Here is a 21,437-nt window from a genome sequence, read left to right as displayed (position 1 = left end):
AATATAATTTTAAAATCAACCTTTATTTTTACAGTAAGCAACGAATACAAGAAGAAATTGGCAAAGTGTAAACAGTCAACTGTTTTAAGGAGGTAGTTTCAGTTTGGAACCACCAGGACATACAGGTTTCAAGCACCCAGCGTCATATACATCTGAAAGCAATTTCGCATGTTTCCTAGACACAGTCCCAAATCTTGAAACGTCCATGAACTCATAATCCCTAAAACAAATTATAGTTCTAAATAACAAGGACAAATGGGACTAAATTAAATACATTTTGTATGAAAACTACAAACGGCTCGAGTCGTTTCATTTAGAAACCAATTATAAAAGTTGTATAACAAACTCAAATTTATGTTAAGATATACTTACTTTCACTATCAATGGTTTTCTGATTATGGCAAAAAAAAACACAAAAAAAGCGCGTGTCACAATCTCATGCAGTCACGCAGCGCTGTCTCGGGGCTGACTGTTGCTTTGAGCGACGTAAGTTACTGCCAGGATGCACTACATTCGTAGTAGTACCTCAGTGTACCACTAGAGGTATCTTTATTGCAACAGTATCGGTGGTTTTATGCTAGAGACACTTGTATTTCAGAAAAATTAATAATTCTCAAGAAGACGCTCATAGTAGCGTCGAAACCAGGTCAATTTTGACTTAATATTTGTGACCGAGGGCTTATTTGTTACAGTATAATAACATGATAGTTTCAGACAGAAAGCACTGGTAGTTAAAGGGTTAAAGACGCATGCAGACTTTCCCCTCGAATGGGTAATCTAAAATCAATATCGGGTTGCCTCCGGATCTGAAGCACTGACCCGACTCGCCACACCAGCTTCAGGGTGGCGTGCTTTTTGTATCTCCGCGCTTACGAGCCAGTAAAAAGAAAGGGAAAACTAGTTGCTCAGTAGCCATTTGCTTTAACGCGGCGCCGAGAGGGGGCAACGACGACACCGAATCTAATCAGCGCGCCGCCGACATAAATCACGTCGTCATTAGCGGGCGCGTTACTTCTCCAGAGGCGTGGATACTCGGAGCTAACAGTGATTGTTTACGGCTGCTAAAAGGCCATCTTTCAGGCGCTTACTCCGGAAAGCGAAATACACACTGTGTCCATAATTAGGGGAGGTGCGCGCCTCTTCAGTGTCGCGGACGTGAATTATAGGGCGATTAATCCCCCATTTCCAGCTCGCCGGGTTATAGGTCAATTAATCCCCTGTTGCAGTCGGGTCGCGGGTGTACCGCGCGGGCGAGCAGTGCATCAGCCGTTCCGTAAATCAGCGAGAACAATGCGGGACAGGGTGTGCGGTGGGGGGGAGGGGGGGGGGGGGGCGTTTTTTCCAGCTCGCCGGAGATTTACAGCGACGTCCTCGCGGAACGAGCCAGCGAGCCGGCTCTCCAGCCGCTCCTTTGAGAGCGAATTCTTCGCCGCTCCTTCGTTAGGTCTTAATTCGTCTTACCGCCGGCCGCACCGAATCTGAATGGCTCCCTTGTCTTAATCCAGCAGCTTTCTCGCGGCTACCCCCCGGCTAGCAGGCCACTGTACTGCCAGGTGCCACAAAAACGCGCGGCGTGGAAATGAGGAAGCGAATCGACGGGAGCGGGATTTCACCACGTCGCTGGAAGGTGAAACGCCGCTCAGAGGGATTTTCGCCCCGGTTTTTTTCTACCACCGGAGAGGGTAACGAAACGGAGGCCTGCTGCGAGACCGATGCCCGCCCACGCCGTGGCGGTCGCAATGTGAGAACTGCCTGCTGCCAGCGCTACCTCGCACACGCCGCCCACGAGACCGCCTCGTATTTACCTTCTAGAGCACTGGGAAGCGCCTTCGTTTCTTCGCGAGCACATCTCATCGATGATAAAATCTGAGTCGTCAGACCGCGTCGTATTCCATTCCAAACTGCTTCACTGCTCGACGTTTCGATCCCCCTGCTGGGCCGTTCTGTATGATTCCACTGGTGTCTCTCGATGGGTGAACTTTGTCGAAAGATAGTATCGCGTTCTTTTCTAAAAGCTATTTTCTCGCGTTTTCTCGGAAAAGTAGTGTTACTTGGTGAAAATCTTCCGGCTGATCTTGGCGGACCGTCGTTATTGGGTTAATGTTGAATGTAGATACTCACACAGTTCCACAATACAAGATATTATTACTGTTATGCAGCGTCGTCGTTTAATGGTCTCTGTTTATATTCGTCGATCGCCATGGGTGTCTGTTCTCTTCTGGGATTGTAGGCAGGCGGAAGCCTGTAGCCGTGATCTCTATAGATAACCTATTCACCGTTTGATATTTCGACTGCCTCAAGTACTTTTTTTCCTGTAAGTATTAGCCTCTTCCGCGCGGGATTAGCCGAGCGGGTTAAGGCGCTGCAGTCATGGACTGTGCGGCTGGTCCCTGCGGAGGTTCGAGTCCTCCCTAGGGCATGAGTGTGTGTGTTTGTCCTTAGGATAATTTAGGTTAAGTAATGTGTAAGCTTAGGGACTGATGATCTCAGCAGTTAAGCCCCATAAGATTTCACACACACAACCTACAGACATTCATTTAGGTTACTCGCTACCACGGAAGTAAACATGCAGCCACAGTGAGCGAAGAACATAGACTGAAATAACAGAAGGCGTGGAATAGCGATATGTACATATACATGTGGCACAAGTATTGCGTACACAAGATATAAAATGGCAGTGCGTTGGCCGAGTTGTCATTTGCATTCAGGTGACTTTGAACGCGGAATGGTATTTGGAGATAGACGCGTGGGACGTTCCATTTCGGAAATGTTAGGGACTTGCGAAACCACAATGTCAAGAGTGTGCCAAGAATACTAAATTACGGGGATCACCTCTCACCACGGACAACGCAGTGACCAATGTTATTCAAAAATTGGTTCACATTGTTCTAAGCACTATGGGACAATATCTGAGGTCATCAGACCCCTAGACTTAGAACTAACTAATCAAAGGACAGCACACAAGTGCCCGAGGCAGGATTTGAACCTGCGACCGTAGCAGCAGCGCGGTTCCGGGTGAAGCGCCTACAACCGCTCTGCTACAGCGGCCGGCCCAATGTCATTCACTTAACGACTGAGAGCAGCTGAGTTTTCGTAGAGTATCCAACAGACAACCAACACTACGTGAAATAAACGCAGATATCAATGTGGGACGTACGACGAACGTATCCGTTAGGACAGTGCGGCGAAATGTGGCGTGAATGGGCTACGGCAGCAGACGACAGACGCGAGTGCCTTTGCTAACAGTAGCCTGCAGCGCATCTCGTGGCCTGGTCACGATGTCGGTGGGGACCTAGACGCCTGGAGATGACTAGAAAACCGTAGCCTTGTCATACAAGTCCCGATTTCAATCGGTAAGAACTGTTGGTAGCGTTCGAGTGCGAGGCAGAGCGAACGCAGTCATGGAGCCAAGATGTCAACAAGGCACTGTTTAAATGGTGGTGGCTCCATAATGGTATGAGCTGTGTTTCATTGGAATGGTCTGGATCCCCTGGTCCAACTGAACCGATGACAGGCAACAAATAGTTACGTTCGGCTACTTGGAGACCATTAACGGACTTCTTGTGCCCAAACATGTCACCGAGCCGCAGTTGTTTGAAGCATATTCTGGACAAATCGAGCGAATGAGATGGCCACCCAAATCGCCCATCATAAATCCCACAGAAAATTTATGGGACATAATGGAGAGGTCAGTTCGTGCACGAACTCCTGCACCGGCGACACTTTCGCAGTTATGGGCAGCTGTAGAGGCAGCATGGCTTAATAGTTCTGCAGGAGACTACCAACGACTTTTTGAGACCATGCGACGTCGAGTTTCTGCACTACTCGCGGAAAAGGAAGTCCGACGCGATACTGGGAGGTGTACCACGTTTTTTGTCACCTCAGTGTAAACTGCTACCTGGAAACAAACTACGCGGCACAACAGCAATTCTCACTCTCTCAGTATCCGCTGCCATTCAAGAACAGCATTCCTGGGGTGTTTTCCAACAGGATAACGTTGCCCACATACCGCTATTGTAATCGGACGTGCACTACAGAACGTCGGTATGTTACCTTGGCCTGCTCGATCACCATCTACATCTACATGGTTACTCTGCAATTCACACTTAAGTGCCTGGCAGAGTGTTCATCGAACCATTTTCATACTACTTCTCTACCATTCCACTCTCGAATGGCGCATGGGAAAAAGGAACACCTAAATCTTTCCGTTCGAGCTCTGATTTCTCTTATTTCATTATCATGGTCATTTGACCCAACAAAATATTTTCGCATTCGGAAGAGAAAATTAGTGATTGAATTTTCGTAAATAGATCTCGCCACAAAGAAAACCGCCTTTGTTTCAGTGATTGCCACCTCAACTCGCGTACCATATCAGTGACACTCTCGCCCCACTGCGCGATAACACGTATCTAGCGCCCTTCCTTGCACTTTATCGATGTCCTCCCTCAATCCTACCCTGTAAGGATCCCATATCGCGAGGCAATATTCCAGCACGGACAAGTGCAATGTACGCTGTGTCTTTAGTGGGTTTGTCGCATCTTGTAAGTGTTCTGCCAACAAACCGCAGTCTTTGTTTCGCCTTCCCCACAATAGTATCAATGTGGTCTTTCCAATTTAAGTTGCTCGTAATTGTAATCTCTAGGTATTTTGTCGAATTGACAGCCCATAGATTTGTCCGATTTATCCTATACCCTAAATTTATCGGATTTTTTTTTTAGTTCTCATGTGGATGACCTCGCACTTTTCTTTGTTTAGTGCTAATTGCCACTTTTCGCACTTACAGAAATTCTCTCTAGATGATTTTGCAACTGGAATTGATCGACTGCTGATTTTACTAGACGATAAATTACAGCGGCATCTGCAAACAATCTAAGGGGGGCCCTTAGATTATCACCTAGATCATTTATATACATCAGGAACAGCAGAGGGCCTATGACACTACCGTGCGGAAAGCCAAATATCACTTCTGTTCTACTCGATGATTCACCTCTATCAATACGAACTGTGAACTCTCTGAGAGGAAATTACGAATCCAGGCACACAACTGAGACGATACTCCATATGCACGCAATTTGATTAACAGTCGCTTGTGAGGAACGGTATCAAAAGCCTTCTGGATCTGTATCCAGTCGAGTACATATGAGATGTCATCCACAAACGGAATTAACCGTCCCTGTATTGACCGACCAAGTGCATCAGACATGGAACTTCATCACAAAATCTGACTTCCTGACATCCGATACCTGTACTACACAATGGTTATTAATGTACCAGCATTTCACTTTTGCAAAGGCTAATCTCGCGCGTACATTAACCCGTGATCTTGCAATGTTAAGGGGGGTAGGACGTCATACGGGCCGACTTCGAGAAGGAGAGGCACCACAGGACATTTTAATTTGCACTGTCTATACTTTTACAAATAAATCCACAAAACTGTCAGCATGACCAGAAAGGATTCAGGATTCACATTCATAGCATATTTTTTTAATGTGAAATTTCATGATTTTTTCACTTACTGTTGGCTGCATTTGTTGCTATAGGTACACTTTTCTTCATAAGTAAGAGAGATTCTTCGATGAATTTTGCACAGCTTACAAACCATACTTAGAGGTGTATTAAACTCTAGAATTTATTTAATCTATGGAAAAATGAATGGGCTGTTACGTTTTAAACTTCGTGTTTAGAGAAAACTTGAATTTTATAGTTAATTATCTCAATTTTTACCACAGTTTTTAACAGATTTGGGAAATTCTAGAGTTTCATACACCTGTAAGTATGGTTTATATGCTGTGCAAAATTCATCGAAGAAGCTCTCTTACTTATGAAGAAAAGTGTACCTACAGCAAAAAATGCAGCCAATACCAAGTGAAAAAAATGATGAATTTTCACATGTGAAAAAAATGTTTTGTTATGTTTTTGAACTTCCTCTGCTATGAGTGTGAATCCTGAATCCTTCCTGGTCATGCTGACAAAGTTTTATGAATTTACTTGTAAAAGTATAGACAGTGCAAATTAAAATGTCCTGTGGTGCCTCTCCTGCTCCAAGTCGGCCCGTTTCACGTCCTACCCCCCCTTAATCACTTAAATATGTTACCTAAAGAAATGTGTTTCCGAAATTTCATCACTCCACTTTTTTTTGTGCTGCGATTTTTTTCCGTCAGTGTATGTCTAAATTGAAGGAAAAGTGTCAGATATTTTGTTCAGCCTAAAAGGCGCGAGTGGTGGCAGCTGTAGGCAGCGTGATGTGAGACGCGACGCTGGCACGCGGCCTGTGTCTGGCGGGGCAGAGGCTCGACCCACGCGGCTATCGCTGGCGCAGGCGACGCCCAGGACCTCGCGTCCCGCCCACAGGGACGCGGCCGCCTGCCGGCTACTCAGGTGCGACCGATCTGCATTCTTGCCGCTGCTATATTTAACCCGGCCACGGCTTAAGGAGCCCACCGCGCGCACCCGCTGCTGCAAATCTCTCCCCTCGTGGGCACTCGTCCAGACATCTCGTGAAGAGTGGAACAACCCATATGCGACGCGGTTGTCTGGAACGAAGAAGACAGCTCGGCACACTTACATTGACACAACGTTTCCGTGAGCCACGTCTCTCTTTCCTAAGGGATAAGTCACCTGCTTTCCGCAAAGACACGTAATAGCAGAAAAAAAAGTCGCGTGACTAGGGCCTCCCGCCGGGGAGACCGTTCGCCGGGTGCAAGTCTTTCGATTTGACGCCAGATTAGGACAGCACAACACCCAGTCCATGAGAGGAGAAAATCTCCCACACAGCCGAGAATCGAACCCGGAGCCTTAGGATTGACAGTCTGTCGCGCTGACCACTTTTTTTACCAATTTATTGGTCATAACATTCCACAGAAGTACATAATTTTCAATTGACACTTAAAAGTAATAAAACAAACTAAAATTAATTACAGGTTCCTTGACATTTTAGAACAAATCCAAGTCTAAACCAGATAGTGATGTTCGTCACTTGATCGTATTTGTTTTTGTTTTTTCAAAGATCAAATTGTCTCTCGTTTCTTCACGTTCTGAATCGCATCCTCGAAAATGGAGTCCACATGACTGTTCTTCTCAGCTACCGGGGGCGGACATATTAGCAAACGTTAATATGAAAGGTGTCCACCCTTCGCTCTTTATGATGGCTAGACCTGTGTTTGGGACACTTTCAATTAGGATTCTGGATGTCTATGGAGAAATGGGCGCCCATTCTTCCTTAAGGTCTAAAACTAGACAGGGTAGTCATATTCGAGGCAGTTTTCTGGAGCGAAATCGACGTTCCAACTCACCTCAAATGAGATCCAACGGTTCAGATTGCATGTCTGGGCAGGCCAATCCATTCCAGAACCATTGCTCATAGACACTACATTACACTGAATGACAAAATCTATGCAATGCCGATGTGCACACATACAGATGGTGGTAGCGTTGCGTACTCAGGGCGTAAAAGGGCAGTGCTTATATGAGAAGGTTACTGACGAGGTTATGGACGCACGACGGGAACTAACAGGAATGTGAGTTGGAGCTAAGTCCATGAGACGTTCCATTTCGGAAATCGTTATAAATTCCGAGAACCACAGAGTCGGGAGTGTGCCGAGTATACCAAATTTCAGACATTACCTCTCACCACGGACAGTGCATGGACGAATGTATCCGATAGGTATACGGCGAAATTTGGCGTTAATGGGCTATGGCTGCAGATGACCGAACGAGTGCCTCTGCTAACAGCGCGACATCGCCTACAGCACCTCTCCTGGTTTCGTGACCGTATAGGTTGAGCCCTAGACTAGTGGAAAACCGTAGCCTGGTCAGATTTATTCCGATTTCAATTTGTGAGAGCTGGTGGTGAGGTTCGAGTGTGCCGCAGACCGCACAAAACCATGGACCGAAGGTGTCAACAACGCACTGCGCAAGTTTGTCGTGGCTCCAAATGGTTCAAATGGCACTGAGCACTGTGGGACTAACATCTGAGGTCATCAGTCCCCTAGAACTTAGAACTACTTAAACCTGACTAACCTAAGGACATCACACACATCCATGCCCGAGGCAGGATTCGAACCTGCGACCGTTGCGGTCACGAGGCTCCAAACTGAAGCGCTTAGAACCGCACGGCCACACTGGCCGGCAGAGGCTCCATTATGGTGTGGGTTGAGTTTACATGGAATGGACTAGGTCCTCTGGTCCAATTGAACCGATCATTAACAGCAAATGGTCATGTTCGGTCACCTGGAGACCATCTGCAGCCATTCGAGGATGAAATTTTTATGGACAGCAATGTTCCATGTCTCCGGGCTACATTGGTTCGTCACTGGTTTGAAGAACGTTCTGCAGAGTTGGAGCGAATGATTTGGCCGCCCAGATCTCCCGACATGAATTTCATCGAAGATTTATGGGACATAATCGAGAGGTCACTTCGTGCACAAATTCGTGCACCGGCAATTATGGACGGCTACAGAGGCAACGTGGCTCAATATTTCTGCAGGGACTTCCAAGGACTTGTTGACTCCATGCCATGTCGAGATGCTATCGGGCAAAAGGAGGTCTGACACCATATTGTTAGATAATAACCGGTCATCAGCCGCCTCACGATGGTGGTTAGAGTCTGCTTGTTTACGCGCTCCGACAACCGCAGCCTGCGGCAGGTCAGCGTATATCCGACACAGGCCGGAGACTTTGACAGACTCTCCCTTACAAGGCAAGAACACACGCAAGTTCAAAATGGTTGTAATGGCTCTAAGCACAATGGGACTTAACTGCTGAGATGATCAGTCCCCTAGAACTTACCACTACTTACACCTAACTAACCTAAGGACATCACAAACATCCATGCCCGAGGCAGGATTCAAACCTGCGACAGTAGCGGTCGCGCGGTTTCGGATTGAAGCGCCTAGAACCGCTCGGTCACAGCGGCCGGCGTACCTTCTTTACTTATGATAGTCTACGGTAGTTTTACAACTCTCGTAGTTAGTTATGCGTGTTGAGCGTTGATAGTGTTTTCACGTATTGTAACGAATACTGAGGACTTTTAATCGTGAATTTGACTGAATGAAATTCGTTTGTCCACATCAGTATTCGATATTTCTGGTGTGGCGGGAGAAGGTTTCTGTTGTGCACATAGTTCCGCTTACTCAGCGCGTACACAACTTTCCTAATAGAGCGCGCCCCGCTAAGTACAACAGCGCAGGCGAAGCGCTCGTCCGTCTCCGCACTACGAGATGGCGCTGTCTTAGACACGGACCAAATTCTGCTTCCGCTGATCCGCGTATTAATATGTAACGCAGCCAATGAGATTGCTGCTAACGTAGAACCTTTTCTCCTCGCGGATTACACTCGCGCAGTGTTACCTGAACGCTCGGGGTATTATAACGACTGTACAAACCTCCGATTAGTCAGTCTGCATTTGTCTGTAGTCAAGTTTCAGTCTGCGCCTAGTAAGATTATCATATTCCTGTACATAGCCATCAAGATAAATGTATAGACAGTTTGTGAAGTATCAGAGATATGTGAGAATAAGATTAACGTGCCAAGACCAAAGGAACTTCAGATTGTCAATTGTAAATAGCATCCAGAACCAAGTTATTTTTATGCCTTTTTATTATTTTAATAAATGTGTGTGAAAATTAATCAAGTTCTGTTTAAAGTTGGTCACCGTCAATCTGCTACTCTAAGCGTGCAAGTGGTATTTCTATCGTCTGACCTAACGGCAGAAGATAAACACGCCACGATAAGACCACGAGACATATTGCTGACACTCGCCTACTTCTTTAGAGCTACAAGTCAAATAATCTGATGGTGTGTGTGCCGAAGGTCTTACAGTACGCGCACCACAGTTTCCGCGTCGTCATATCGTATAAATCAATTGAATTCGCCACCGACCGAACGCGGAGTACTGCATTACAGCAGTCTCCGGACGGCAGACGACAACAGCATACGAGAAGCCAGCCAGAGCTGCAGCGTTCGCCGAACTCAGCGCCGGGACCTGTCGGCGCGGATGGCTCTGTCTTTTGTCGGGAGCGGGACTCGCGCCGTTACTCACGTCCCTCGGACACTCCGCGTCGCACTGCTGTAAAAGTAGCCGGGAAGGAGCAATAAAGCGCTCCCGACTGCCGGACCGCCGATCATATTTATCTCCCGGGGAAATAGGCCCGGCACATACATACCATTAACCGTGAATTCCAGCAGGCGCGCCTTGAAATACGGCGACAATCGTTTTGATGGATGGAACGGTACTTAGGCCACTAAATTACGTTCCCCCGTCGCTCGCCCCGTGCCCGATAAATTAGAGCGACGCGGGCGCGGGCCCACTCTGAGATACGCCTACCCGCCGCGGCTCTATAAATACCGCATACAGCGCGCCGGCGCGCCGGTGCAGTACGACTGCAGGGGACCCGCGGCCGGTGTACGCCGGCCCGGCCGGCCATAAAACACGATCGCTAGATTAGGCCGGAGGTGTGGCCGTGCATTCTATCGTGACACCGACACCTCGGCCCGCCACACCTGATAGTGGCGACAGGTCCGCGGCGGTCGGAGGTCCCGTATAACGGGCCACCATTACAGCTGACCTCGTGTCCCGCTGCGACTGCGAGGACCGCCTACCCGCCACACTGCGCAACTAGCACACGCAGTCGTAGTCCATCTGACTTCCCCTCCAGCCTATTGCGTCGCCGACACACGGCATATCCTGCTTTATGATATGGATTTACCACTACGTCACAAAATGTGTTGGCTACCCAGACTGTGTAATTAATAACACGTTTCGAGGTTAGGCCTCAGCATCAGGCTGCAGCGGCAGTACAGCAACATTTGACATACACTGAGGTGACAAAAGTCATGGGATGCATCCTACAGTCATGCTCATAAATGAACTATAATGCTATAATATTATCTGGGAACTCTTCCATTTGGTCCGTGTTTGCATAGAAAAACAGTAATATCACAAATTTAGTTCGCCTTGAAGCAAAACACCGTGTTATTTATTTCTTTACTATACCAAACTAGTTTCGGCGACAAATATCACCATCATCAGTGTGGTTTTTGATAATCTAAAACATGCAGAAAATGGTATGATTGTACAAAAACAGTAAAACATTATTACATTTTTACAAGTCGTCTTTTTAAATATAGTTTTATATTGATACTTTTATACTACCTTGTTTAGTGTATTGTACAGCATATTTTAAGCTATTATTGGCGCTGTTTGTGACATATTTTCTGTGCTCTCTTTTTTCTGTTGCCGTCTTTTTACTTAGCGAACATCATGTCATCTGCAACCATGTGAGCGGCTGTTAGTAAACAAAGAAGTTCACCTTTGAGTATTTGTTTACTAACAGCCGCTCACATGGTTGCAGATGACATGATGTTCGCTAAGTAAAAAGACGGCAACAGAAAAAAGAGAGCACAGAAAATATGTCACAAACAGCGCCAACAGTTGCTTAAAATATGCTGTAGCATACAATAAATAAGGCAGTATAAAAGTATCAATATAAAACAATATTTCAAAAGACGATTTGTAAAAATGTAATAATGTTTTACTGTTTTTGTACAACCATACCATTTTCTGCATGTTTTAGATTAACAAAAACCCCACTGATGTTGGTGATATTTGTCGCCGAAACTAGTTTCGGATAATAAAGAAATAAGCAAATAACACGGTGTTTTGTATCAAGGCGGACTCAGTTTGTGATATTACTGAAGTATAATGCTGTTACATGGTGAAACAACGCTCTGGTGGGAGGTTCGCGGGCTTATATCACTTCGGTGTATGACCATGCAGTGCATTTCACCTGCGGTCATCGCACGGTGACGCTGGCAGCAGTGCACTTACGCAGAGGTGTGTTGGTGCACGTCAGGGTACGGTGCAGCGAGTAAGTGTGCAGACGTTTTCAGACGTGCTAATGGTGACTGTGTTTTGAAAATGGCTTAAAGAACACATATTGATGACGTTATGAGGGGTAGAATACTAGGGCCACTGGAGGCTGGTCAAACACAGCAGGTCGTAGAACGGGCCCACCGTGTGCCACAAAGTGTGATCTCAAGATTATGGCAACGATTCCAGCAGACAGGAAACGTGTAAGGCGTTACAGTGCGGGACGTGCACAGTGTACAACAACAGAAGGAGACCGATATCTCACCATCAGTGCCCGCAGGCGGCCACGAAGTACTACAGGTAACCGCTGGAAGAGTTGTCTCCAGACACATAGTCTACAGACGACTGAACAGACATGGTGTATTCGACCGGAGACCTGCAAGGTGCATTCCACTGATCCCTGGTCACCGGAGAGGCCGTACAGCCTGGTGTCAAGAACACAGCACATGGTCATTGGAACAGTGGTCTCAGGTTATGTTCAAGGACGAGTCCAGGTATGGTCTGAACAGTGATTGTCGCCGGGTTTTCATCTGGCGTGAATCTGGAACCAGACACCAATCCCCTAATGTCCTTGAAAGGGACCTATATGGAGGTTGTGGTTTGATGGCGTGGGGTGGGATTATGATTGGTACACGTACACCCCTGGAAGTCTTTGACAGAAGAACTGCAAAATGTCAGGTGTATCAGGACGTCATCTTGCACCGCCTTTTCAGGGGTGCAGTGGGTCCCACCTTCCTCCTCATGAATGATAACGCACGGCGCCACCGAGCTGCTATCGTGGAGGAGTACCTTGAAACAGAAGATATCAGACGAATGGAGTGGTCTGCCTGTTCTCCAGACCTAAACCCCGTCGAGCACGTCTGGGATGCTCTCGGTCGACGTATCGCTGCACGTCTTCAAACCCCTAGGACACTTCAGGAGCTCTGACAGGCACTGGCGCAAAATGGGAGGCTATACCCCAGCAGCTGCTCGACCACCTGATCCAGAGTATGCCAACCCGTTGTGCGGCCTGTGTACGTGTGCATGGTTATCATATCCCATACTGATGTCGCGGTACATACGCAGGAAAAAGTGGCGTTTTGTAGCACATGTCTATCGGGACGGTTTTCTCAACTTATCACCAATACTGTGGACTTACCGATCCGTGTCGTGTGTGTTCCCTATGTGCCTATGCTATTAGGGCCAGTTTTGTGTCGTGCGACGTTGTGTGACACCACACTCTGCAATTATCCTTAATTTATGAGCATGAGTGTAGTATCGTGTAGAACTTCCTTTTTCCAGGCATAGTGCAGCCGCTCGACGAGGCAGAGGCTCAAGAAGTCGTTGGAATTGTCCTACAGAAATATTGAGCCATGGTGAATCTACAGTTGTCCTTAATTGAGAAAGTGTTGCCTGTGCACAAACCGACCTCTCGATTATGCCCCATAAAAGTTCCATGCGATTCATGTCGGGCCGTATGGGTGGCCAAATCATTCGCTCCAACTGTGCAGAATGTCCTTAAAACCAATCACGAACAATTGTGGACCGGTGACATGGCGCATTGTTATTCATAAAAATTCCACCGTTGAATGGCTGCAAATGGTCTCCAGGTAGCCGAACAAAACCACTTCCAGTCAGCGATCGGTTCAGTTGGACCAGAGGATCCAGTGGATTCCATGTAAAGACATCCCCCCACCGTTATGGAGCCGCCACCAGCGTCCACAGTGCCTTGTTGACAATTTGCCTCCATCGGGGTCTGCGCATCAAGTCACCCGCCAGGTTAACCGAGAGCGGCAATGCGCTGCTTCCTGGACTCGGGTAGGCGCGCCGGCCCCGTATCGAATCCGCCCGGCGGATTAACGACGACGGCCGGTGTGCCGGCCAGACTAGATGTGGTTTTTAGGCGACTTTCCACATCCCCCTAGGTGAATACCGGGCTGGTCCCCACATCCCGCCTCAGTTACACGACTCGCAGATATTTGAACACTTTTGTACTATTTCATAGATTACACTAGTCGCAGACAGTTGGGGTACACTAATTCCGCCCTGCGCATCAGTCGAACCCTACCACCAGTTCTTACCAACCGAAACCGTGGCTCATCTGGCCAGGCCACGATTTTCCAATCGTCTAGGGTCCAACCGATCTGGTCACGAGCCAAAGAAAGGAGCTACAGGCGATGTGTGCTGCTAGCAAAGGCACTGTCGCCGATCATCTGCTGCCACGACGCCAAGTGAGTCGCACTCTCCTAGCGAATACCTGCGTCATAGGTCCCACATTGATACCTGCGGTTATTTCAGGCACTGTTGCTTGCCTGTTAGCTACTCACATCAAACGCCGCTGCTCTCGGTCGTTAAGTGAAGGCCGTCGACGACTGCGTTGTAATTTGTGAGAGGCAATGTCTGAAATCTGGTATTCTGGGCGCACTCTTTACGCTGTGGATTTCGGAATACTGAATTCACTAACGAGTTCCAAAATGGAATGTCCCACGCGTCTAGCTCCAACTACCATTCCGCGTTTTAAGTCTGTTAATTCCCCTAATACGGTCGTAATCACGTCGGAAACCTTTTCAGATGAATCACTTGCGTACAAAAGACAGCTCTGCCACACAATACTACCGCCTTGTGTATACGGGCGTATCGCTATCTCATAATTTTATCATCTCAGTGTAATTTTTTTAAAAATAGTTTTGGCAACTGCTGCAGTTATTTTGTGGACTAAGACAGAAATAACGTAATGAGAGATATTGTTTCTTTGAATGTTTGTCTGCTGTTCATCAGAATTTTTTTTAAAATAATCACTCAGTTTGTGATTGTAGCTGTTTTCTTAAGATGTGTTCGGGTGCTTCCAGATCTACGGCTGTTTTGAACTTCATAGAAATTGTTCACAAACTTCTTCAAAAACTAACCAGAAACACGATATCACAATCATCTTAGTAGTGTAGAAAATAAGATGGCGGTCGAAACAAAGCTTGTTTATCGATATGTCGATCCCTGCGGTGTTCATTTGCAATGTCTTCTGCACATCTCGCTGTCGCATTACTTATGTTGTTCGGCGAAATATATTACAAAAAGAACGACTGTGACAACTGATGAATTAAAAATGACGGTACATAAATTTTATTTTAAGGAATTTCAGAGATAATGCTGTGACAGATTCTTGTATAATGTTAATTTTTGTGTATTTTTTATTTTAAGAGTACTGAATTAAAGTAGATGAAGAAATGTCAATTTTGAAACTCATTTCATTTAGGATCTCGTTTTTCTACATTTGGCCAAGGACGAATATTTCCATTTCCTCCAAGACGTCCATTTTCCAGTCCTTGGATTTAAATATCCTGCTTTATTGCAGAGGATAGATTTGCGTGGAGAATTGCAACAACAACAACAGAAATATATAACGTTTTATTTTTTGTTTCCCATATTCGGTACATGTGTATGTAAGCATGAGCTGCAGCGGGTTATTATTTTCTGCGGATTTCCCGAAACGCAGAACTTTCTCCATACTCACAGAAACGATTCTCTTTCGGTGGCTTGGAGGGTAATCAACGACAACGTTTTACAGCCTAAGTAAGAACGGTTAAATATCTCTTCGTCTCCAAGTCAATTCCAGATTAAATACGAAATCATTTGTAGAATTAATGGGGGGGGGGGGGGGGGGGGGAAGCGAGGGGTGGGGGGAGGGTGCACAACAATATAGCCCACAATGTCAAACCAGCTCCGTTAGGTCATTCAGATCGGTGTACCATTACCGGACGCAAATACTGGTCTCTCATACTTCCCTCAACAAGTACGCTTCGCACAATTTGCGTAACGACAAGCTTACTTGCCTTGGTAATACGACACATGCAAGCGATACGCAAGGTCACCACGGCGTTATTCTGTGGTCAGCGTGCTGACGTCATTCGTGCAACGGCTGTTTTGATTTTTCAGGACTCACGGCTGTTTTCAGACGCGGTATCGTAGTGGCAGCCTTCAAGGCTTGCCCTCCCAGACCTGCGCCAGTTAAAGCCTTTTAACTGATAAATTAGTAATGTTTTATAAGAACGTGCAAAATATCAAGCGGCGACGTTCACGCCTGTTCACAGTTCCACTATTAGCAAGAAAAAAATATTAAATTCCAGTACAAAATTGGTGTTATGTAAAGTAGTCTATATCAAATGGCCTAATGTGTTAAAGGAGCACCTCCTGTTATAATACAGCCAGTCCCTACCTCGAATAAGTATTTCCCACCTTTCCTTAATCAAAAGTTACGGCAGAATGGTTAGGCTATAACAAAAAATGAAATTGATCTTTGTCTTCACTACAAGTTCAAGTGCAACGACTGTAGTGAATGTTTAGCCTTTTACATATCACCGACGTTTTCGTTCAGCTTTTATGAAATTGGAAAATGTCAGCTAGGCTCACAATCTTTAAGGAATCGAGCCGTTTAATAACTGCGCGACCGTGTCCTTATTAAACGGTATTCTTCGTATAAAAATCTCAGTGCAATATTCAGACTTCGTTTCTTAATTATGCAGGTTCGGTTTTAAAAACTGTAGTGAATAAACTCGAGCCAAATGGTGTTAAAATTTTTGTACGAGACGAATTGATTCCGTTTTAAAGATGGCCACATTTGAAATTATTCAATTGGTTTCTCATGAATACTTCCTGAAAGATAACTGTGGAATAATATCACGGCACGATCAAAACAGAGATGAATTATTATTTAAAGAACATTACATATATCTCACTTTTAATCTGGGCGAAATCCACAAGAATAATAAGATAATATCAATACATATTATTCATTTAATTTGTCCAAAAACACCAAGATTTTCTTTCTTTATTACTAATTATAAAAGTTTTGCCCTTAGGCATCTCTGGGTCTTTTATTGTGTCTGCTTATATCTTTCGTCGTAGGACGGCGACAAAATAAAACTTTTTTTGTATTGATAGTCATGGATACTATGTTTTTAGGAAAGAAGTAGCCAACCAATGCACCAGTCTGAAGTCTTACCAAGATACGACTGGACGGTAGTAGTTTATTTAAATGTCCCGTCGAGACTGAGTTCATAAAAGACGACGTAACGTTACAGGTTTACATGTGATACCAAACTACTTTCAGCTGAAAATTGTTTGGAAAACAAACCGCTGCAGGTTCTGCGCATCGAACAAAAGTTAGAAAGTAATACCTAGAGTTTTTCACTTTAATCACTGCTTGTTTTTTTCTTTATAAGTGCCAAACATCGTAAAAAGGTGTTTTTTTTTCTCCTCTCAACAGAGCTTACTTTAACGCTACAACGAGGGCATGTGGAAAACTAACGCCTCCGATTTTTATGTGAAAACTGTTAAAGCTTTTTGAATAAAACAAATGTGATTAACATTCTACAGCTTTATTCTTCATGTCCACACATTTTTTTCTCAACACAGTTGTCCTGACGATGAACACATTTCTCCCAACGAGACAACGGTTTGTTCGCCAGTATAGAATGTTAGGCTTTGTTGAGAGTCTTACCTCATCACTTCCAAAGTGAAGTCCTCGAAGGAGTTCTTTAAGTTTTGGAGACAAGTGAAAATGTGATGGGGCCAAGTCGGATTTGTATGGAGGATGATCGATGACGGTGGATCAAAGGCGACGGATTATTGCAGGTGTCGCAGCCCTCGTGAGTGGTCTGGCATTGTCGTGCTGAAGGAGAATACGGACGAATTCTTCGAATTCGAAATTCAATTGGAGCACACTGTTTCTCACACAACGGCTTAGTTACATTATTCTCCATTATGTTACACGCTACAGCGGGGAGCCCTCTAGCGGGCTGCAACTATGTAGTCATGAAGAATAAAAACGTAGAATGTCAATAATGTTTGTTTTATTTTAAAAGCATTAAGAGTTTTCTCATAGAAAATGCGAATGCAAAACGTTTCTGCTCGCCCTCGTTATAAAAGGTTATTTGATTACAATTGTTTCATGAATCTGTTATTCTATTTATGGGCAATGTTGGCTTTTTCGTTCAGGCTACAACATAAATAATTTCCGTTTTCAGATGTGTGGCCTCTTTAGTGGAAGAATACTCACGGAAAAAATATCCAAGTCGTCGTGGAACATTTGGAATGTGTCACGAAATAAAAGTAACAATGTAATGAAGACGGAAAAGCACGAAGTCAACTACTCCCTTCTGAGTTACCTTCACCCCACCAATGTCAACGTCAAAAATTTCCTTACGAGAAACAATGGCGTTGACGTCCAGTCCCGTTCAGTTCCGTTGACTACCTGCGTAAATGCTGCCATTCGATACGCACCGTTCCGCAGCTAGACGCAAGGTGAGTTGACGGGGACGCCTCTAGCGCCAGCTGACGCAGCACGCAGCGCAGAGCCTCAGAGCGTTAAGCCGGGACGGCATTGTAGGGGCTCCCTCTGACGATGGCAGGGCTTCCTTCCGGCAACAGAAGCGCGGGCACGTCAGCGGAGCCAGCCGCGCTATATTAATTCTCTTGAGGGGTACATTTGATCTCAACTTACTAACGATCACTGCTTCTCTTACTTCTCGTGTGAATGGCAGGGAAAATTTCTGTTGCCTTTCGTACTGTCCGAGTCGCCGTCTTTCTACTTTACCTCATCGTGTGCATTTGTTTGTTTATCAAGTAGTGACTTCTCAAGCTAGGAAACTTGGGGTAAGTTCTTATGGTACCAAACTGCTGAGATCATCGGTCCCTAAGCCTACACACTACTTAATCTAATTTAAACTAACTTACGCTATGGACAACACACATACCCATGCCCGAGGGAGGACTCGAACCTCCGACGGGCAGAGCCGCACGAGCCATCACAAGACGCCTTGGACCACGCGGTTCACCCGCGCGACTCTGAAGCTAGGTTTTATAAAATAAAAGTAACAAAAAAGCGAATTATAGCTTGCTCACACGTTTCACTTGTGTTTGTGAAAGAACAAATAGCAACACAATTTGGACACCGCTATTACAATTCCTGTTAAAAAATCGGTCATCGTTTAGAAAACAAAATACTTGCGCAACAGAACTCTGATTGTTAACTAGATAAAACGCGACATTAACTTTTGTTTAACCCAGAATGATAGCTGATTTCTAAAGGCTGCGACCTTTGCAGTTTAGTGAAATGTTCCCACTGCTATTGATTTCAGGTAATTTGTTAGCATATGAAAATATCGTGCCCTAATAATTATGAAGATAACATGCCCTAATAAGGTGCGGTGGTACTCTTAGACACGTAGCATCGTGCGACATATCCTTCCACGCTCAACATTTATCATACATTGCGTTTCCTTATGTACCAACAAATGATAAGAATTGCGGGCAATGAAGATAAATACAGCTCATGAGAAGATACCCTTAATGTAACGTCGTAACCGAGCATTTTGTGGGGGTGTCATGCCTCTTACGCCTGAGTTTAATTTGTTCACGACCTAGAGTTTTTATGGCTTTCATATTTGTTTGACGTGTGTTAACTCACTGACTTTAGCCTATCCCGTAAGTTGTACACCCCTGCAACACAATTTAGCCACAGATCGTGACTAATATGGGCGACCACATCACCTAACTGTGATATCCACAGTCAGTGTATTATTTTATTATTTGCATACGTGGTAATTAGACTGTCACGCGCAGTGTAGATTGCTATCCATATGACAAAGCGGAAGCCCACCTTGTAACTTTACTTCTACAGTTTGTTCATAATGTTAATGATTTTACAATTATGCCTGCAGATTTGTATAAATTACAAAAATATTCTCATACAGCAGTTCATTACATACCAGTTTGTGGATGTTGCCACCAAGTTGTAAAGCAGCTTCAAGATAGGCGCACTTGTGCAAGTGAACGTAATAAGAATAATTTTTTGGTTCTGTTATAATAATTATTTTATAAGAATTTAAAGAAGGTGTTTAGGTCCGTTTTATCTAGACGGAACAATAATCGTTCAGTAATAGAAATACATGAATAATTTTAAATAAGAAGGACACGAATTCACTAGCAACTCCTGTTGGTGCCAACTGTCAATTTTCTGGGCAGTTCCGACCACCAGCTGGCGCTCTGGCGCTGCACTGGCTGCAATGAAGCGAACGGTAGTGAGTCGTGTGGGACGCGGTCGTTGGGCGAATTACTCTGTATATTGTGGTTTCAACCTTGACTTGCCGATGCATCGTTCATCTCGTCCCTCACATGATTGGCAATGTTTTAGACAGAGTACTTGTGCAGCTGGTATTGCAGACATCTAATAACCTTTCTAAACACGGTTTTGCTATTACAATCTGTGATCACACGTAATTTTATTTCTGTATAGCGTCACACGTTATGGATGCATTCACAGATCTGAAGACGGTAACCATGCTTACAAGCAATCTGGGCTAAGATGTTCACCTTCTCTCAAGTAATGTTTACAGGGCAAACAAAAGAATTTTATTCTTAATTTACACTCCTGGAAATGGAAAAAAGAACACATTGACACCGGTGTGTCAGACCCACCATACTTGCTCCGGACACTGCGAGAGGGCTGTACAAGCAATGATCACACGCACGGCACAGCGGACACACCAGGAACCGCGGTGTTGGCCGTCGAATGGCGCTAGCTGCGCAGCATTTGTGCACCGCCGCCGTCAGTGTCAGCCAGTTTGCCGTGGCATACGGAGCTCCATCGCAGTCTTTAACACTGGTAGCATGCCGCGACAGCGTGGACGTGAACCGTATGTGCAGTTGACGGACTTTGAGCGAGGGCGTATAGTGGGCATGCGGGAGGCCGGGTGGACGTACCGCCGAATTGCTCAACACGTGGGGCGTGAGGTCTCCACAGTACATCGATGTTGTCGCCAGTGGTCGGCGGAAGGTGCACGTGCCCGTCGACCTGGGACCGGACCGCAGCGACGCACGGATGTACGCCAAGACCGTAGGATCCTACGCAGTGCCGTAGGGGACCGCACCGCCACTTCCCAGCAAATTAGGGACACTGTTGCTCCTGGGGTATCGGCGAGGACCATTCGCAACCGTCTCCATGAAGCTGGGCTACGGTCCCGCACACCGTTAGGCCGTCTTCCGCTCACGCCCCAACATCGTGCAGCCCGCCTCCAGTGGTGTCGCGACAGGGGTGAATGGAGGGACGAATGGAGACGTGTCGTCTTCAGCGATGAGATTCACTTCTGCCTTGGTGCCAATGATGGTCGTATGCGTGTTTGGCGCCGTGCAGGTGAGCGCCACAATCAGGACTGTATATGACCGAGGCACACAGGGCCAACACCCGGCATCATGGCGTGGGGAACGATCTCCTACACTATCCGTACACCTCTGGTGATCGTCGAGGGGACACTGAATAGTGCACGGTACATCCAAACCGTCATCGAACCCATCGTTCTACCATTCCTAGACTGGCAAGGGAACTTGCTGTTCCAACAGGACAATGCACGTCCACATGTATCCCGTGCCACCCAACGTGCTTTAGAAGGTGTAAGTCAACTACCCTGGCCAGCAAGATCTTCGGATCTGTCCCCCATTGAGCATGTTTGGGACTGGATGAAGCGTCGTCTCACGCGGTCTGCACGTCCAGCACGAACGCTGGTCCAACTGAGGCGCCAGGTGGAAATGGCATGGT

At 46.0% G+C, this 21,437-nt stretch overlaps 1 protein-coding gene across 1 annotated transcript in view; it reads right to left on the bottom strand.

Annotated features, from left to right (window-relative positions):
- Positions 1-21,437, bottom strand: part of LOC126268125 (semaphorin-5A) — a 614,642-nt gene that overhangs the window by 106,621 nt on the left and 486,584 nt on the right. The window lies entirely within an intron of this gene.

Source organism: Schistocerca gregaria, chromosome 4 (genome assembly GCF_023897955.1).
Source record: "Schistocerca gregaria isolate iqSchGreg1 chromosome 4, iqSchGreg1.2, whole genome shotgun sequence".
NCBI classification, from domain to species: domain Eukaryota; kingdom Metazoa; phylum Arthropoda; class Insecta; order Orthoptera; family Acrididae; genus Schistocerca; species Schistocerca gregaria.
The sequence above is the reverse complement of the archived record's forward strand: the minus strand, read 5'-3'. Positions and strand labels throughout refer to the sequence as shown.